At 39.6% G+C, this 19,483-nt stretch overlaps 1 pseudogene across 1 annotated transcript; it reads right to left on the bottom strand.

Annotated features, from left to right (window-relative positions):
- Positions 1-2,255: 2,255 nt before the first annotated feature.
- LOC110200972 (glyceraldehyde-3-phosphate dehydrogenase pseudogene) lies at positions 2,256-17,533 on the bottom strand (annotated as a pseudogene). The gene is made up of 2 exons (XR_013483829.1): positions 17,458-17,533; positions 2,256-3,527 (listed from the first exon to the last, which is right to left on the bottom strand). The product of XR_013483829.1 is annotated as a glyceraldehyde-3-phosphate dehydrogenase pseudogene (transcript).
- Positions 17,534-19,483: the final 1,950 nt, after the last annotated feature.

Raw genomic sequence — 19,483 nt, 5'->3', positions numbered from 1 at the left:
CACATATTTTTCAACATTTATCATTTTCCTTTGCTGCCATATTAGTCAATGTGATAGGTGTGAGGTGGTACCTCAGACTTGTTTTAATTTGCATTTTTCTGGTCAATAGTGATTTAGAGCATTTTTTCTCATATGAATATAGATAGCTTGAATTTCTACATCTGAAAATTGCCTGTTCATTTCCTTTCACCATTTATCAATTGGAGAATGACTTGTGCTCTAATAAATTTGATTTAGTTAGCTCTCTACATGTTTTAGAAATGAGCCCTTTATCAGAAACCCTGGTTGTAAAAAAACAAAACAAAACAAATGTTTCCCAGTTTTCTGCTTTCCTTCTAATCCTGGTCGCACTGATTTTGTTTGTTCAACACTTTTTTTTAAATTTAGTGTAATCAAAATTATCCATTTTGGATTTCACAATGTTCTCTATTTCTTGTTAAGTCATAAATTCTTTCCTTCTTCATAGATTTGACAGATAAATTATCCCTCGCTCTCCTAATATGCTTATGGTATCACCTATTTGGAATCATGTACCCATTTTGACCTCATCTTAGTGTAGAGTGTGAGATGTTGGTCTATGCCTAGTTTCTGCCATACTATTTTCCAGTTTTCCCAGGAGTTTTTGTTAAATAGCTAATTCTTACCCTAGAAGCTGGAGTCTTTGGATTTACCAAACAGTAGAATACTGTAGTCTTTCACTACTGTATCTTGTGTACCTAACTCCACTGATCTACCACTCTATTTCTTGGCCAGTACCAAATAGTTTTGTTGATTGCCACTTTATAGTATAGTTTTACATCTGGTACAGCTAGGCAATCTTTCTTTGCATTTTTTTTTTCATTAATTCCCTTTATATTCTTAACCTTTTGTTCTTCCATATAAATTTTATTATTTTTTCTAGCTCCATAAAATATTTTTTGGCAATTTGATTGATATGACACTGAATAAGTAAATTAATTTAGGTAGAATTATCATTTTTATTATGTTAGCTCAGCCTACCCATTGACATTTTCCCCATTGTTCAGATCTGATTTTATTTGAATGAGAAGTGTTTTGTAATTGTGTTAATTTAGTTCCTGGGTTTGTCTTGTCAGGTAGATTTTCAAATATTTTATATTGTATACAGTTATTTTAAATGGAATTTCTTTTTCTATCTCTTACTACTGGGCTTTGTGGAAGTCTGTAGAATTAAGAGGGGTCAGGTAAGGCTTCCTGTAGGTGTGGTTTGTTTGGGACTTAAGAGGAGGCCAGAGTTCCCTTAGCAACTGGATTTAGGGCTAGAAATACCAATAAGACATAGGATTTCAGTGGTATAGAGAACTCCAAGAGGAAAAAGCATCCCTTTATCAATGCAGGTTGGAATCTTCTCTGCAATTAAGCTTTGGAGAGTTGCCTAGAGAATTGAAGGATCAAGTGACTTTTCCAGGGTCACAGAGACAGTATGTGGCAGGAGTTGAACTCACAGCTTCTTGGCTTTAAAACAACCTCTCCATTCATATATACCATTCTGCTTCAAAGCAATTAGAAATGACCATTACTGTTAAAGATTTGTACTCTTTTTCAAATGGATTGTGCTATATATTGTAGATCCAGAGTATAGTTTCTCAGGAATGATTCATAAAAGAGATTGTGAATTATAGATAGAACCAATTATTAGCCTGACAGGCTGTGAAGGTATGAAATCGAGGAACTGAGGAAGATTCTGAACCTCCAGCTATTAGTGCCTTCTATTAATTTTACTCTGTAATTACTTTGCCCACTTTATGCGTCTGACAATATTTCATCTTATAGAATAGAAGCACCTTGAGGACAAGAATAGTTTATTTTTGTCTTTGTAACCCAATACCTAGTATATCCTGGCAAATTATAAGCACAATAATTGTTGAATAGTTAACAGTTCATTGATCAAACTTCTCTAGCAGGCTAGCACAAGTGGGATGCCCCAAATGCCACAGATTAGTGTTTTATCCCCTTTGCCTTAAGACTATGATCTGGGTTGAAATTTAAAGAGTATTAGGGAGATGAATTGAACTATTATTAACCATTTAGATGCCAATGTAAATGAAGTCCTGAAATCAAAGTTTTGTTAGAGAAGGAGGTGCAGATGTATAGAATGAGGAGAACATTAAAAGAAAAGAAGACATTCTAAGAGGTAGGTAAATAAAGGGATTAGAACAGAAAGAATAGGGAAAGAGGAAATGTTCATTTTTTGATTTTCTGTTTTTTTGGGGTTTTTTTTTGGGGGGGTAGTTTGCAGAATTTCACCTAGAGCTTTCTCTGGGCAGAACAGAAAAAGAGAAAGCCATTTCAGTGGGTACAGTGCTGACTTTATTGATAGTAAAGAATACAGGGCTCAATGCTTTCCCCCTCTACTAAGTGGGGGTCGACTACCTCGGAGTGAGAACTGTTGTTGTAGGGAAGTGAATTTAGCATAGGAACACCTAGGCTCCAGAACACTTTTGCTTTATCTTGAAGATCCACAGCTTCCTTGAATTATTCCCTGGAGGACATATAGACAATGAGATCCAACATACGGTTACTATAACCAAATTCATTATCATACCAGGCAATAAGCTTGACAAAATAATCATTGAGGGCAATCCCAGCTTCAGCATCAAAAGTGGAGGAGTTGATGTCACCAGTGAAATCAGTGGATACAACTTGGTCCTCTGTGTAGCCAAGGATATTTCTCATATGTCCCTCAGATGCTTGTCTCATAATCCTCTTGATGTCTTCATATTTGGCAGGTCTCGCCAGGCGGCAGGTCAGATCCACCACTGACACATTGGGAACAGGGACTCGAAAGGCCATGCCGGTGAGTTTGCCATTAAGGTCAGGGATGACTTTGCCTACAGCACTGGCAGCCCCTGTGGAAGCAGGAATGATGTTCTGGCCAGCTCCACGACCATCACGCCACTGTTTGCCACTAGGGCCATCTACAGTCTTCTGGGTAGCAGTAGTGGCATGGATTGTAGTCATGAGTCCTTCTACAATGCCAAAGTTTTCATGGATGACCTTGGCTAGAGGGGCCAAGCAGTTGGTGGTACACGAGGCATTACTAACTACTGTATAGGAATTATTATAGCTCTCATGGTTTACTCCCATCACAAACATGGGGGCATCAGCTGAAGGAGCAGAGATGATGACTCGTCTACAGCCCCCTTTCAAGTGAGCCCCAGCCTTCTCCATGGTGGTGAAAATACCGGTAGATTCTATGACATATTCAGCACCAACATTTCCCCATCTGATATTGGCAGGATCCTTTTCCTGGGAGACAGTAATAGCTCTTCCATTTATCACCAGCCTGTCACAGTCAGCTCTGACAGAGCCCTGAAATTTTCCATGAGTAGAATCATATTTGAACAGGTAAACCATATAGTTTATATCAATGAAAGGATCATTAATGGCCACAATATCTACTTTGCCTGTTTGAAACGCAGCCCTGGTTACGAGACGCCCAATGCGGCCAAATCCATTGATTCCAACCCTCACCATCCTGCTTTGGGAACACTTCTACTGGCAGTGAGCTAGGGAGAGAAACAGAGAGACAATTTATTTATAAGCAACCTTTAAACACAAAACTGAGCCAAGGTTTAAAACAAATTTGATTTAGCACATCACAGTAGTCAAAATACAGCATATGATGCTGTTATCATAAATTCTTAGTTTTAGAAGGGACTTCAGAGATTATCTAGTCACAAAGATCATAAAATCACAGAATGAGAGCTGGAAAGGAACTTTGAGGTCATCTAATCCAATCCCCTCATTTTACAGTTGAGGAAACTGAGGACAAGCAAGGTTATGTTATTTGTATAATGAATACACAAGGAAAACAAGGAAGAACTTGTTTGAACCTGGTCCTTTGGCTCCCAATCCAGCAATTATTTATTCCTCTATGTAACCCCGTCTCCACATTCCTAAGTGATTTCGTACAGATGAGAAACCAAGCACCAGTTGCCAAAAGTTGTTCAGTAATATAGTAGCAGAGCACAGATCAGAACTCAGGTCTCTTGACTCCCAGACTAGGGGAGTCTACATACTAGGTAGTCATCCATAATATAGGATAATATGACTATCTATGTAACTGGACTCTTTGAGGTCATTATTGAGCATATGCTATGCCTCTACTACACTCAAATCCTATTCTAATGCCTCATATCTTCATGTGAATTTGGCCCTTGGTTCTCCAAAACTGCAAGTGTGATCTCTGGGCTACTTATGTGGTGATGGTGTATTTGTTATCTGAAGACTATTCTCATCACCAGCAAGAATGACAGAGCGCTGACATTTTTTTTCATTGATCATAAATGCTGAAGCTATAATAGGGCTATGGACTAGTTGGACTGAAGAGAGTACTTACACCAATGGAAGCCTAGGCTTTTGAAACGTTATAATATTGGGGAAGCCTGTATGCTTATCTGTATGCAGAAGAAATATTTGACCATCTTTCTACAGGGCTATGGATTCTTGCTGTTTCCTCTTTTTTTTTTAACCCCAAGTTATTATGTAAGATATAGCCTAGTATGTGTTAAGTACCTTCTGTAATTTCTCTGGGAGAGAGTGAATTATGGTCCATATTTGCCATACCAACTCATAGATGATCATGGATAGAGCTCTAGAACCCTTACATAGGAGGCTGATGAAAAGGAGAAAGGGAGGACAGAGGGGAAAGACTGGGATAAGTGAAACTTTCCTTGACCAATCTAATTTTACCCTGGATAAAATGTTGTGTTTTGAGGGGGAGAGGAGAGAAATGATAGTTTCCTGTGTTTGAGGGCACAACTATGGAAGAGTGATTAGCTTTGTTCTATTTGGTCTCAGAGAAGAGAATTTGGATCAATGGGTTAAAGTGACAGAGGCACATTTCAGCTCAGTATAACAAAGATTTTCCAGCAATTAGAGACAGAGGTAGCTAGGTGGTGCAGTAGATAGAGCACTGGGCCCTGAGTTCAAATCTGTTCTCAGATACTTACTAGCTGTGTGACACTGGGCAAGTCACTTAACCTTTTTTTGCCTCAATTTCCCCAATTGGTAATAATAGCACCTATGTTCTAGTATTGTCATGAGGATCAAATGAAGATCACGGTGCTTAGTATAATGCCTGGCACATGGTAGATGCTTAATAAATGTTTCCGTCCTTCCCAAAGTCAAAGAGGTAACTCTGGAGGTTCAGTGTTCCTCCTCTTTGGACATCATGGGTCAAAAGGGCTACTTCATGTGAAGTGTTTAAAACATAATTTTTCTTCCAATATAGATTAGATGAGACAGCCAAGGAAATTCAGTCCAACTCTGAAAACTTTCAGGTCTGTAACTGAAGAAAATCCCTTGACCAAAGCTCTGTATTTCAAGACAAGAGGGGAAATGTAGCTGAGCAATTGGCATATATGAGCCCCCAAGTATATTGAGGAGTTGGTTAGACTCCATGTGGGCTAGGAAATCCTAGGACAGTGAAATTTGTTGCTGAGGATAATAGCACATTAGGGAACTAGGATGAGTTAGTTAAGCCAAGATGGGTCAAGGAGAAACTTATCTCTCTTCAGAGATAAACATTTAGATGTATCTTTTTATTTGACCTAATTATTCTTACCATGTGTTGTTTCTTAGTTGTTTCTAGACTAATAAAGGACAGCAAGTGCTGTCAGCACCCTTTAAATTTAATTGTCCTTGATCACAGGCCTGAAGCTACCCTTCCTCCAATCCCTTGCTGCACCCAACTATAGCTATTACCTTAACAGATTTTTGAGAAGAATTTCCTTTCCACACAAGAAAGAGGAAAATAATCAGAGTATCGTAAATTCAGTTGTAGTGGGGGCCCTTAGAGGTAAACATTTATTTCTGTGTTTCAGGTACTTCATTACAATCTGGGTTGACATGGATTCCCTAAAAAGGAATTTCTGACCTTGAAGAAGTTTCCATTGTGCCACATGAGGAAACTGAAGACCAAAGAGATTGATCTTCTTAAGGTCTAATTGGAACTTGGAAAACCAGACTCTCTGTTCACTCCACTTTACATCTGCTCCCCTGCCTGATTTGAATTCCAGGGACCAAGATGCCCCTCCCAGGATAAGCTCATCATCTCTACATTCACCACCATGCTGCTAAAGCTCTAGTCTTGATTGATAACACCTCCCTCAGCTTCCTCTCCCATCTGATTGGAGGGCTGGAGGGACGAGGACCAAACTTTTCCCAGTGCCTTCCTTTACGTAGGGCAGAAAGTAGACTTAGCTCACACCACTGAGCATCTGCTGCTCTTCCATGTTTCATCTTCATGGAACAAGATGCCCTTGAGCCAGGTACACCCCTCCCTGTTTCCTGCCTTCTTTTGTGTTTTGCCTCTCCCCTTAGACTGTAAGCTTCATGAGGACAAGGACTGCCTTTATTTGTATTAATTGTATCCCCAGTCCTTAGAGCAGCAAGGTGGAGCCACAGTGCACAGAGTGCCATGTCTAGAGGCAGAAAGACTCATCTTCCCGTGTTTAAATCTGGCCTCAGACACTTACTAGCTGTGTGTCCCAGGGGAAGTCATTTCACCCTGTTTCCTCAGTTTCCTTATCTGTCAAATGAGCTGGAGAAGGAAATGGCAAACCACTCCAGTGTCTCTGCCATGAAAACCCCAAATGGGGTCACAAACAGTCAGACAGGACTGAAAAATCCCCAACTTTTAGCACAGTGCCTGGCATATAATGAATACTTAATGCATATTTATTGGAATATTGGTCTAACAGGTAGAAGGTTGCAAGCTGAGTTTTGAATCCAGGTCACATGAGCACTAAGTATATTCTCATTCTTCTTCTTCCTTAATCTTGGTTATATAAAACCTGAGTATGGCCTATAATTAACATTTTATTTTGCTATTTGCTGACAAGCAGGTAGCTGGTATCTATAGGCTTTGACAAAAATAACTTTTATGGCCGGGATGTGTTATATTTAAATGAGAGGAAGCAGAAAGCCTCCAAAGTGATTGCTGCAAAGAAAGAGGGTGAATTGTAGCCCAGCTTGTAGTCTGCTGACACCACCATTCTCTCTGAAGTCAGAAGGAGTTTATTCGGATCAGAGATTAGAGACAGAAGGGACGATAGACGTTGCCTGGTTCAGTGGTTCCCAATGTTTTTGTGTTCTGTCAACCCCTAACAACATCAGCATCAACATCAGCCACCACCACCACATTGTGAACTTCTAGGGCAATTTAATATAATATTATTTACAATTCAATTGATTGTTTTTGGTTCAACTAAATAATTTTTCCACAAACTCTTTGGATTATTGTCATGAATCACCAAGTGTTTTGTGAACCAAATAACCATCAATTAATCAATAAACATCTATTAAACTCCTACTATGTGCCAGGCACTGTGCTAAATTAGTACACAAAAAAAGACAAAGACGGGTTCTGACCTCAAGGAGCTTTCAATCTAATGGAAAAGACAACATGCAAAGACACATACATATATGTTATACACAAATATATATATAATAGACTAAATGCACTTGAATTAAGAGGGGTTGGGGAAGGCTAGGGATGGGACAGCTAGGTGGAATAGTAGATAAATTGCATGACCTAGAGTCAGGAAGACTCATTTTTTGAATTCAAATCTAGCTTCAGATACTTATTAACTGTGTGACCCTAGGCAAGTCCATTAGCCATGTTTATCTCAGTTCCTCATCTGTAAATGAGAAGGAAGAGAAAATGGCAAACCACTTCAGTATCTTGGCCAAGAAAACCTTGAGTGAGGTCACAAAGAGTTGGACACAACTGAAATGAACTGAACGTAGAAAAGAGCATTTTACGCAAAATGAGTAATTCTGATTACATTAAATTGAAAAGTTTTTGCACAAACAAAGCCAATATAACCAAAATTAGAAGGAAAGTAGAAAATTAGGAATTTTTACAACCAGTGTCTCTGATAAGGGCCTCATTTCTAAAATATATAGAGAATTAAGTCAAATTTATAAGAATATAAGTCATTCCCCAATTCATAAATGGTCAAAGAATATGACTAGGCACTTTTCAGATGAAGAAATTAAAGCCATCTACAGTCATATGAAAAAATGCTCTACATCACTATTGATCAGAGAAATGCAAATCAAAACAACTCTGAGGTACCACATCACACCTATTAGTTTGGCCAACATGACAAAACAGGAAAATGACAAATGTTGGAAGATGTGGGAAAATTGGAACACGAATGCATTGTTGGTGGAGTTGTGAATGTCCAACCATTTGGAGAACAATTTGGAACTATGCCCAAAAGGCTATAAATATGTGCATACCCTTTGACCTAAGCAATAGCACTTCTAGGGCCATATCCCAAAGAGATCATACAAATGGGAAAAAGACCCACATGTACAAAAATATTTATAGCAGCTCTTTTTGTGGTGGCAAAGAATTGGAAATGAGAGCCCATCCATTGGGGAATGGCTGAACAAGTTGTGGTATATGAATGTAATGGAATACCATTGTGCTATGAGAAATGATGAACAGGCAAACTTCAGAAAAATCTAGAAAGACTTGTATGGACTGATGCTGAGTGAAGTGAGCAGAACCAGAAAAACATTGTACACAGTAACAGCCACGTTGTACAATGACTAATATTGATAGACTTAGCCCTTCTCAGCGATGCAAGGATCCAAGACATCTCAAAGGTCCCATGATGGAAAATGCTATCCATATCCAAAGAAAGAACTATGGAGTTTGAATGCAGATGGAAGCATTCTATTTACTATTTTTTTCCTTCTGTTCTGTTTTCTCTTTCTTGTGGTTCCTCCTGTTGGTTCTAATTCTTCCTTACACTAATGTGAAAATATGTTTAATAGGAATGTATATCTATAGCTTATATCAGATTGTGCATCATCTTGGGGAGGGAGGCGGGGAGGAAAGGGGAGAAAAATTTAAAACTGAAAAGCTTATAGCAGTGATTGTTGATAAATCAAAAAAATTAATAATTTTTTTTTAAAAGAGTAGGAAAAAAGCATTTTAGTTGAGATTTAAAAGAAAGCCAGGAAGGTCAATAGTCAGAGTTGAGGAGGGAGAACTTTCCAGGCCTGGGGGTGGGGCAGCCAGAGAAAATGTCCATAGCCAAGGGATACAGTGTTTTGTTTGCAGAACAGCCAGGAGGCCAATGTGTTGGATCAAAGAATATGTGTCAGGCAGTAAGGTGTAAGAAGACTAGAAAGGTAGCAGGGGCCTGGCTTACAAAGGGCCTTGGTTAGAAGAGCATTTTTTTATTTGATCCTGGAGGCAATAGGGAGCCATTGGAGTTTATCGACTAGAGCCATGTGTGACATGGTCAGACCTGCACTTTAGGAAAATCACTTTAGTGGCTGAATGGGGGATGGATTAGAGTGGGAAAAGACTTGATGCTGGCAGACCCACCAGCGGCTATTGCAATGGCCAGGTGAGAGGGGGTAAGTACCTTCACTGGGCTAAGGGCACTATCAGAGGAGAGTAGGAGACATATTCAAGAGATGGCGCACAGGTGAACGACAGGACTTGGCAGCCACTTGGATATGGAAGGTGAATAATAGTGAAGAGTCCAGGATGACTCCTAGCTTGTGAGCCTGAGGGACTCGGAGGATGGTAGTATCCTCTACGGTAATAGGGAAAGTAGAAGGGGGCAAAAGTGTATAGAGAAAGATAATGAGTTCTATTTTGCACATATTGAGTTTAAGAGTTCTAAAAGGCAATTGGAGATGTACCACTTCATCGGAACCAACAATCTAATCCAACTCCCTCATTATATAATTGAAGAAATTAAGGCCCAGAGGGGTTAAGTCACCAAGATTATAAAGTAACAAATTTAGAGCAAGAACTCAAACCTCTTTGTTTACCTCTTTTGGTTATGAATGGAAACTCTGAGGCCAAGAGATTTTAAGTAAATCAACCAATGTTACACACAGAATGGCAGGGTCAGAATTTGAATCTAGGTCTTGTGACTCCAATTCAGGACTCATTCAACCAAACTTTCTGCTTCCAAGGGATATCACTTCTCCTTCTCCTCCTCTCTTTCTCCTGCTCCTCTTTTCCTGCTCCTTCTCTCTTTGTCCTTCTTTTTCTCTATTTCTCCTTCTCTCTTCCTTCTCTCCTCCTCTTCCTCCTCTTCCTCTTCTCCTCTTCCTCCTCTTCCTCTTTTTCTTTTCTCCTCTTTCTCTTTTTCTTTTTAATTTGGAAATGATTAGTATTGGTGGGTCCCTATGTACATCTATTTTCCTCATTTCTTTATATCAGTTTTTAGGTGAGGAAGTTTGTGATACAGAATCAGCTCAAACCAAAGACTACCCAAAGCCTTTAAAAATAATAATAAAATAAAAGCCTAAGATGATAAACAAGATAGTGTAATATAAAGCTATCACTGTAGCAATATTTTCTGGGGGGTGTGTTGCAGTAATGGTGATGGACCATGATGGTGGGGAATGCTGATCTGGGATAGAAAGGAAACACACACTGGTATGCTCAGAGGATTCTATCCTGCGGAATGTTTGACCATCTGAGGGAAGAAGTGCTGCTTCCATTCCAGGAGGAGTTGGGTAGCGTGAGAAAGGGAAGAATTTTAGGTTAACCAAAAGTAATCATGCTATCACTTCCTGGAGTAGAACAGGCAGAGGAGAAAGAGATCCACAGTAAAAAAGACTGCTTTTGCCTCTATGGATAGGGTCTTTGTGGCAAGGAAGTTCTAGGCAGGAAGGTGGTAACCCAGAGCCCTCAACATTTTCTGCCCTAAGACAGAGATCTGTCTTCCCTGACCTAGTTGGGGATCTGGGGAGGAGGTTATAAATTAAACAAAAAGGTTCTAGAGTCTACAGCTAAAATAATTTTTCAGCTTCCAACTATAGCAGGGTTGCTGTTTATCTCATTTGTCTGAGTCTAGCATTGCAACATTACAACTTCCTCTACCACTTCTTCTCCGAGAAAGAAAAGAACTAACAAGGAAGATCACCTGATAGCTTGAGGCATAAGTAAATGCATTTTAAAGCTGCGGTTAAACCACTGTGACAAGTGTTATGTGCAGAGGAGACACTGCCAGGGAATCCAGCTGGGGAAATTAAATGTTTAGTGTAGCCAGCACTCAGTCACCTCTTTGCTATGGTTGATGGAAATGATTAATTTATCCTCCCTGGAAGTGGGCTGTGCTTTGGAATCCTTCACTCTATGGAAAGTGTAGAAATCCATATTCTGGCAATTCCAGCTGAGTGGGCAGCAGGAAACATAAGACGTGCCTTTATAGCAACTGGAAATAAATAAACGCATTAGTAGAACAGTTGTCCATAGTGGGCTGACCTTGAGTCATGGCGGCAAATTCAAATTCACCCAAAATACACAATCTATGAAACAGTAGACCAAACAAAGTGAGAAAAAAATAAAGCATATGCTCTACCTCTGGTTTGAATCCCTCGTTATTATTATTATTTTGGCTTTCCCCATGACCCCTTTCTTTGTGACTCTGGGATCCAACCTTCTTGGTTTCTAAACCTTGGTTTCCTTCTTCCCTTCTTTTGACTCTCAGGATTAAGACTTTAGTTCAGGTGCGCATCACTTGCACCCAGCTTGTTGCAAAAAATTCTTCATGTTTAGTCTCTCCTCATTAAAATTCATCCTCCATAGAACTATCAAAGTGATTTTCTTGGAGTGCAGATCTGATCAGGTCACTCCTACACTCAGTAAGCTTCGGGGCTCCCAATTGCCTCCATGCTAAAAAAAAAAATACTCCTCTGTTTAGTTACTTAAAACTCTTCACAACCTGGGTCCAGTCCACTTTCCAGACTTGTTACACTTCACACACACTCCACACCAGTCAAATTCACTTTCTTGATGTCCCTCAAACATGATGCTACATCCCACAGCACAGGCCAACTGTCTGTGCTTGAAATGCTCTTTCATCTTCATTTGCCTCTTAGAAGCCTTTGCTTTCTTTCAAATTGATTTCTTGAAGGACATATTCATTCATTTTAGTTCAGTAAACACTTATTAAGACCCTACTGTGAGCCAGATCCTCTAGTGGGCTCTGGGGATACACAGAAAATGAAAGTAATTCTTGCCCCATAGGTAACCTACACTCCAGTGGAGAATATAGCATTGCTTATACCTAAGGATATAATGTAGAGTTAAGTAAAATATTGTTATGGCCATCACACCCTGACTCTCCCCTCCCCCCAGTACCTTCTCATCTAAGGCAGTTCGTTCTCCATTTTTGCCTCAATCCTCCAAAGAGAAGTTCAATGACAACTTGGTGGCTTTCCTCTCCTTTGGTCTTTTTGTGGAAACCAGTAACAAGATGGCTAGAGGAGAACAGGACCTCTAACAGCAAGTTCAGTGAGGAAAGGCTTCACAACAAGAGGAAGTCTCACTCTGTGCTGAGCCTTGAAAGAAGCTAACTAGGCTTACAGAAAAAAAAATAACTTTTGTAGGTGAGATTTTTTCTTGTTGTTTAGTCATTTTTCAGTTGCATTCAACTCTTCATGACCTCATTTTTTTTTTTTTTGCCAGAGATCCTGGAGTGGTTTGTCATTTCCTTCTCCAGTTCATTTTAAAGATAAGGAAATTGAGGCAAACAGGGTTAAAACACTTGCCAGGGTCACCCAGCTAGTAAGTGTCTAAGGCCACATTTGAACTCAGGAAGATAAGTCTGCTGGACCCCGAACCCAAGACTCTCTCCACTGCACCACCTAGGTTTCTCTGTTGATGAGATTACATGTTTATCAGTTGATGCTTTCTAAAGAATTTTTTAAAAAAAGGTTAATAACAATGAGGAAAAAGTAACTTAAATGCTTCCAGAGGACCTCAAAATTATATCAATGTATCAGTTTTTGTTTACCTTAACCTTATACTTTTTTTTTTGGCTAGGCAATGGGGTTAAGTGACTTGCCCAGGGTCACACTGCTAGTTAAGTGCTATGTGCCTGAGGCCGGATTTGAACTCGGGTCCTCCTGAATCCTAGGCCAGTGCTCTATCCACTCTGCCACCTTATACTTGTGAATGCTGTACTGTGCCCAGCTCAGTGTCTGGCACAAGTATATGGAAATACTTATTGTTCATCAGGGTACTTCTTACATTCTAGTTGCTGATGAAATCAGGTGATAAGCAAGCACTCCCTAGGGATGGGGATGGCACCACTATGGGGTGCTAAGAACAATGCCGTAGGCTGAAGTGGTGTGTTTGGCATTGGAAATCCCAGGTGCAAGTCTTGGGTCTGCCATTCACTACTGAGAGAAGCATGGGGAGATTCCTCAGCTCCTTCGTACTTCTTCATCTATAAATTGACAGATAGGGTGGACTAGATTGATTGCAAAAGGTCTCTTCTAGGTCAAAATCCTGTGGTTTTCTCTGTCCAGTACTAGATTCTGTCTTTCACCCAGGCTCCTTAGTGCAGATTGCAATCCTTCCCCCAACCCTGACTTCTACCCTACACTTCACTTCTAAAACAGTTCTTTCTAAATTTTCAATAAATGCTTTACAGAGAAGCTCACTGACCAGTTAGGAGTCTTCCTTTCCTTTGATCTTTGTGTGGAAATTTGTTGGGTCCCCAGATTTGCCCTTATGATGGCATCCTCCTTAAGATTATATGACCAGCCTACCACTGGAATCCTGTGTCTGGAATTCAAGCTCCCTTATCTAGTGCTACCCCTCCATTTTCACCCTCTTTCCATGCTACCACTCCCTCCAGGTGCCCCAGGCTTTGGCAAAATTGGTCTATTCCTTGACTCTCCAAATCCCTTGTACTTGGGCACAAGTATGATAGAAGGGGGAATAGAAGAGGTCAGCTTTGAGGTTAGGAAGACTTGAGTTCAATTTCTGACTCTGATATGCACTAGCGACATGATGCTAAAGGGCTGGATCTCCCAGTGCTGCCAGGAGATTTTCTGAGACTATGAGTTGCACAGAAGGTGTTGGTCACCACATAGAGGAAATTCCTCATTAGAAGCTCTCCATGATGATGAAGCAAACAAACAAACAAAAAAAACCATGCATACACGTATGTATACACATGTATATTTTAAGTGTGTACGTATCTATACATTTGTGTGTATACCTATTTCTCTCCATATAATACATGTCAGCTAATATTTCACTCTTTTCTCAAAGTACATGGTTTCCAACCCAGCAGTCTACCCCTCATCTCTGTGCTTATTTTTTTCTTTTTCTCTCCAGCTGGCCCCTGTAACTGGAATGGGCGCCTTCCTCAGGCCAGCATTTTAGAAACCATAGCTTCCTTCAAAACTTAGTGTAAATGTTACCTCTCATATACGGTGTTTTCAGTGTATTCCCTCCCATTCTCATTCTCCCCACCGTCTCCCTGGCTGGTGCCTTTCTAAAAACTTTAATTGGATTTACTTTGTCCATAATTCACATACTTTTGAATATACACATGTTTCTTCTTATAGAATGTAAGTTCATTGAGGGAAATTTCATTTCATTGAGGGTTTCATTTTTTTTTCTTTTAATCCTCAAGGCCTAAAAGTACCTGGTACAAAGTAGGTACTTTGCAGATTCAATGTTTAGTGATTCACTGATTGGTTGTGTTCTCACGTGGTATTAGTACAGCATTTTGTAAGAAAGAGGTTGGAGAAGATTTAAATGAAAGGTCAGTAATGGGTTCACTCTGCCTCAAATATTTAATAATTTGTGTTCTCAGAAAACAAAACAAAACTGATAAACTGATCTTATTTTTGGATCTTGACAGGCAATGGCTTTAAGTGAATTTAACCTCATAGTCACCCTTAAGTACAGTATATTTACCAAGCATCTCAAGTACACACACACACACACACACACACACACACACACACACACACACATCACACTCACACACTCTCACACACTTGACAATAATCATTTCCGTTCCCTTCCCCCCACCTGCAGGTCATTAGTCTAAGTCTTGTAGAGACCAATTATGACATGAAAGTTTTTGCCTAAGCTTGTCCAATGAATGAACAGCTTATGGCGATCATACTATTTGGGGAACACTTCCCTCTCTTTAATTGCTGTTAGGAAAAAGAACCTGGAAAACAACGGACTTTGAAATGCCCTTTTGATGTCATGTTTCACTAAGTCAACATTCTGACAGTTCAGGATTACTTTAAGTGCAAGGAAAGCTATTTCTTTGCTATCATCCATGAAGATTCATGGGACAGCTAGGTGGCATAGTCGATAGAGTGCTGGGCTTGCAATCAGAAAGATTCATTCTCCTGAGTTCAAATCTGCCCTCAGATACTTACTAGGTGTGGACCCTGGGCAAGGCACTTAAGCTTGTTTGCTTCAGTTTCCTCATCTGTAAAATGATCTGGAGAAGGAAATGACAAGCTACTCCAGTATCTCTGCCAAGAAAACTCCAAATGGGGTCACGAAGAGTCAGACATGACTTGTCCAGGATGGAGGAAGTTATGGTCTCACTGGTCTCTGGTGTTGTCTTCAAGATGCCATTCAGAGTACTGTCTTCAGTTCTCAATGCCTCAGTTTAAGAAAGGAATTCTATTGCATTGAACACTACTGAGAGAAGAAAGCATACTCAATATTCCAAGCCCATTGCTTCCTACCTCTGTATAAAAGGGAGAGAGATCAGGACAACACATTAGAAAGGCCACTGATTAATCAGGGTATATCCAGAATAGGATGACTAAGAATAAAGATATGCATAAAGACTGGAGCTGTGAATTCCTGTATGAAAAACTCTCTCAAGGCAGACTGGCAACTTTTCTTCAACTTCATATTAGAGAGTTGCCTTAGAAATCTCACATACTTTTCACAATGGAAAGGAGCCTTGAAGCCACCTTTTCGCACTTCTTCACAAGGGGAGAAAACAATCTCTTTATAATCCGCCAACAGGGTTTGTTTCAAGACCTCAGGAGAAGGAACCCACTACATGCAGAGACAATACACTCTACTTAGGGAAAACTCAAATTGTTGTTTCCTAAAACCTGACTTGCCCTCTTTACAGCTTATATTCACAGCCCCAGATTTTTTTTCCCTCTTGGATCAATCCAAACAAAGATAATTTCCTCTTTTCATGTGAGAGTCCTTCAAACATTTGAACATGCTTATCTTGTCCCATCAAAGACTTTTCTCCTCCAGGCTAAACACTGTCAAATCTTCCACATGATCCTATGTGGTCTATGATCTTGAGATTGCCCTTACCTGCAAGATGTGACCACCTTTGTCACTCACCACTGGACAACTTCTTATCAATGTCTTTCCTATAATATTCACAACTAAATACAACACTTCACATGTGGACTGATCAGACATAAGTTATAGTGTTATATGCATCCTAAATTTACATCAATTTTTAAAAAATGTTGTTCAATCATGTCTAACTTTTCACAACCCTATTTGGGGTTTTCTTGGCAGAGATACTGGAGTAGTTTGACATTTCCTTCTCCAGATCATTTTACAAATAAGGAAACTGAGGCAAACAGAGTTAAGTGACTTGCCTAAGCTCGAGTAAGTACCTGAAATCAGATTTTAACTCGGATCCTTTTGATTACAGGCCTGGCATTCTATCCACTGTGCCACCTAGCTAGCCTGTATCACATAATAATATCACCTTATACCTTGATTTTGGTCTTCTTAAAAAAAAGAAAAATCATCTTTTTTTCCTTATAAAACTGTTACTTAGCCATATACTCCTCATCTTTTAATTGTAAAGGTATCCAAAGCCTTTGCGTTGGCCAGTATTGAATTTAATCTAGTTAGATTCAGCCCAATGCCCTAGCTGGCCCAGCATCCTTTTAGATCCTGCCACTTGTGAGCCATTGTGTTAGCTGCCCTTTCCTAACATCTATAGATTAGATAACCATTCCATCCAAGATTTTTAAAAAGTTGTAGATTTCAAAAATTCAAAAAACATCTATTTTTTCCTTTCAATTAAGTCCCAGTTCTCACAATTAGTTTCTTTTCATGAGCCAAGATGCAATTGGACATGTCTTTTCCTCTTCTTTTCTCTCAATTTTCATCTCCTTTTCCAAATGTCTTCTCCTGTAATTGATCTCCGTGCCCACTGATAATAGTACCTATGTCGTTTTCTTCTGCGCATATCTTCTTCACATGCATAGTATTCATTTTTACTGTAGAGTATGTCCCATGAAGAAGGCCAAAGACATCTATCTATCTATACATTTTTTATTTTCCTGGGCTGTACAAACTTCTACATAACCCTCATTTATAAATGAAACTCTTATGTGGAATAATCTCTTCTCTTTACTGATTCAGATGCCATTTTTAATGAGCATTCTGATTTGGTCAAGGCTATGGAATTCATGGTGGACCTGCATTATCAGGAACAAAGGGACAAAGGTGCATGAAGTTTAAAATATGATTAAGAACACTCAACAGCTAGCCAGCCTGATCCATCTACCAGTTGATGATCTCAAGAACAATGACAACCTGTCTTCACCAATAGGGTTTTTTTTTCTTGTTTTGTATATTAACTATCAAGTATTTTTAAGGGAATGGAATCTGATACTCACCCTGAAGCAGTGAGCAACTCTACCAAAGGATTGGTAGTTTACAATCACTTTTTTTAGGTGACCAGCTTGAACCTCATACAGCTCAATTATGACACAAATGTCTGGTCAAAGTTTGTTGTCCAATAAATGAAGAGATCATAAAAACCTTGGCAACAGAGAGAAGTTAATCCTCCCCCCTCCCCCATTTTAATTGCATTTAGCAAAAAAGCTCTTGGAAAGAGAGAGATCTTAGAGAAATTGTTAGGATGACATTTTCTAGCTAAGGTAATCTGTGTTATGCAAAGTGTGAGGGAAGCCTTTTTACTGCTGCTATACATAATGAGTCATAAATTCTCAGTCAGTCAGTCAACACACATTTATCAAACACTCATTATCGGCCAAGAAATTGTGCCAAGCACCGGGAGTACACAGAAAGGCAAAAACATGGTTTCTGCCCTCAAGGTACTCATACTTTAATGGGGCAGACAATATGTGAATTGTTATGTATATAGGAGGTATAGCCAATATAAATTTAAGGGGCTTTCAGAGGGGTGGCAGAGGATAGGGCAAGGGCAATGTCTCTTACAGAAGATAGGATTTAAGTTGACTTTTTTCCCCTTAGGCAATGGGGCTAAGTGACTTGCCCAAGGTCATACAGCTAGTAGGTGTTATATGTCTGAAGCCGGATTTGAACTCAGGTCCTCCTGGATCCAGGGTCGCTGCTCTATCTACTGCACCACCTAGTTGCCCTTTTAAGTTGAGTTTTGAAGGAAGCAAGGGAAGCCAAGAGTTGGAGCAGGTGAAGAGAGGAAACATTCCAGGCATGTAGGTCAGACAGCGACAAAGTCCAGAGATGGAGTGTCAACTGTGAAGGACAGTTAAGTAGGCAAGTGTGGTTGAATCATAGAGTGTGCGAAAGGAATGAAGTATTCATTAGGCTGAAAAGGCAGGAAAAGGCCGGATTGTGGAAGTCTTTAAATGCCTAAACAGAAGATTTTATATTTGGTCAAGGATGTAATAGGGAGTTTACTGGGGGGAAAGGGAAAAAGGATCCGTTTGGCTCTTTAGGAAAATCACTCTGGCAGCTGAGGGAAAGACAGCTTGATTTGGAAGGGGGAAAAATGAGGTGGGGAGAGCAATTAAAATGATAGACCAGGAAAGAGGCAATGAAGGTTTGTACTTGGTAAGGGGCTGTGTGAGTGAAGAGCTGAGGATATATATGAAATCTGTCGGTTAGGTAGAAATGATGAAATCTGAAAATGGATTAGATAGATGTATGAGATGACTTTGAATAAGGAGTCAAGATTGTAAGCCTGTGTGACTGGTTTGCTGCTGTTCGCTAGTGTCTGACCTTTTGTGTCCCCATATGGGGCTTTCTTGACAGGTACTAGAGTGGTTTGCCATTTCTTTCTCCAGCTTATTTTACAGATGAGGAAACTGAGGCAAACAGTGTTAAATGACTTGTTCAGGGTCACACCACTAGTAAGTATCTGAGGGCAGATTTGAACACAGAAAGATGATAAGCCCTCCTGACTCTGAGCCCCATACTCTATTCCCTGTGCCACCAACTCACTGGTAGAAATGGTAATTCTTTCGACAGTGCTAGGAAAGTTGGGAAGAGGGGAACATTTAAAAGAAATAACAATATTTTTGTTTTATTTTATTTATTTTTTTTTATCATGCTGAGTTTAAGATGCCTATGGGACATCCAATTCAGTATGTCTTTAAAGCTGTTGGTGAATCAAGGCTGGAGCTCAGGAGAGAGAGATTAAGCCTGAGTATTTAGGTCTGGGACCCATAAGCATAGAAATGACAATCGGTTGGAAGGGATGTTACTGGCTATTAAAACAGACTTTGGAGAGATGGTTTTCTTTGAGGACAAAGGAGCTGATAGCCCCAGTGTGCTCTGACCTATATAGTATGTCATATCTGCAATAATGTATTGAAATCTTAGGACCATAGTTAAAATCGAACATTAATTTTATTAGCATATTGTCTTTTAAAATCACCTTAATAATAGATATTTGTTATAAAAATATTAATAAAA

Source organism: Phascolarctos cinereus, unplaced genomic scaffold (genome assembly GCF_003287225.1).
Source record: "Phascolarctos cinereus isolate Bilbo 61053 unplaced genomic scaffold, phaCin_HiC Scaffold_9;HRSCAF=440, whole genome shotgun sequence".
In the NCBI taxonomy this organism is placed as follows: Eukaryota; Metazoa; Chordata; class Mammalia; order Diprotodontia; family Phascolarctidae; genus Phascolarctos; species Phascolarctos cinereus.
Note: the sequence above shows the minus strand (reverse complement) of the source record. Positions and strands in the feature narration are given on the sequence as shown.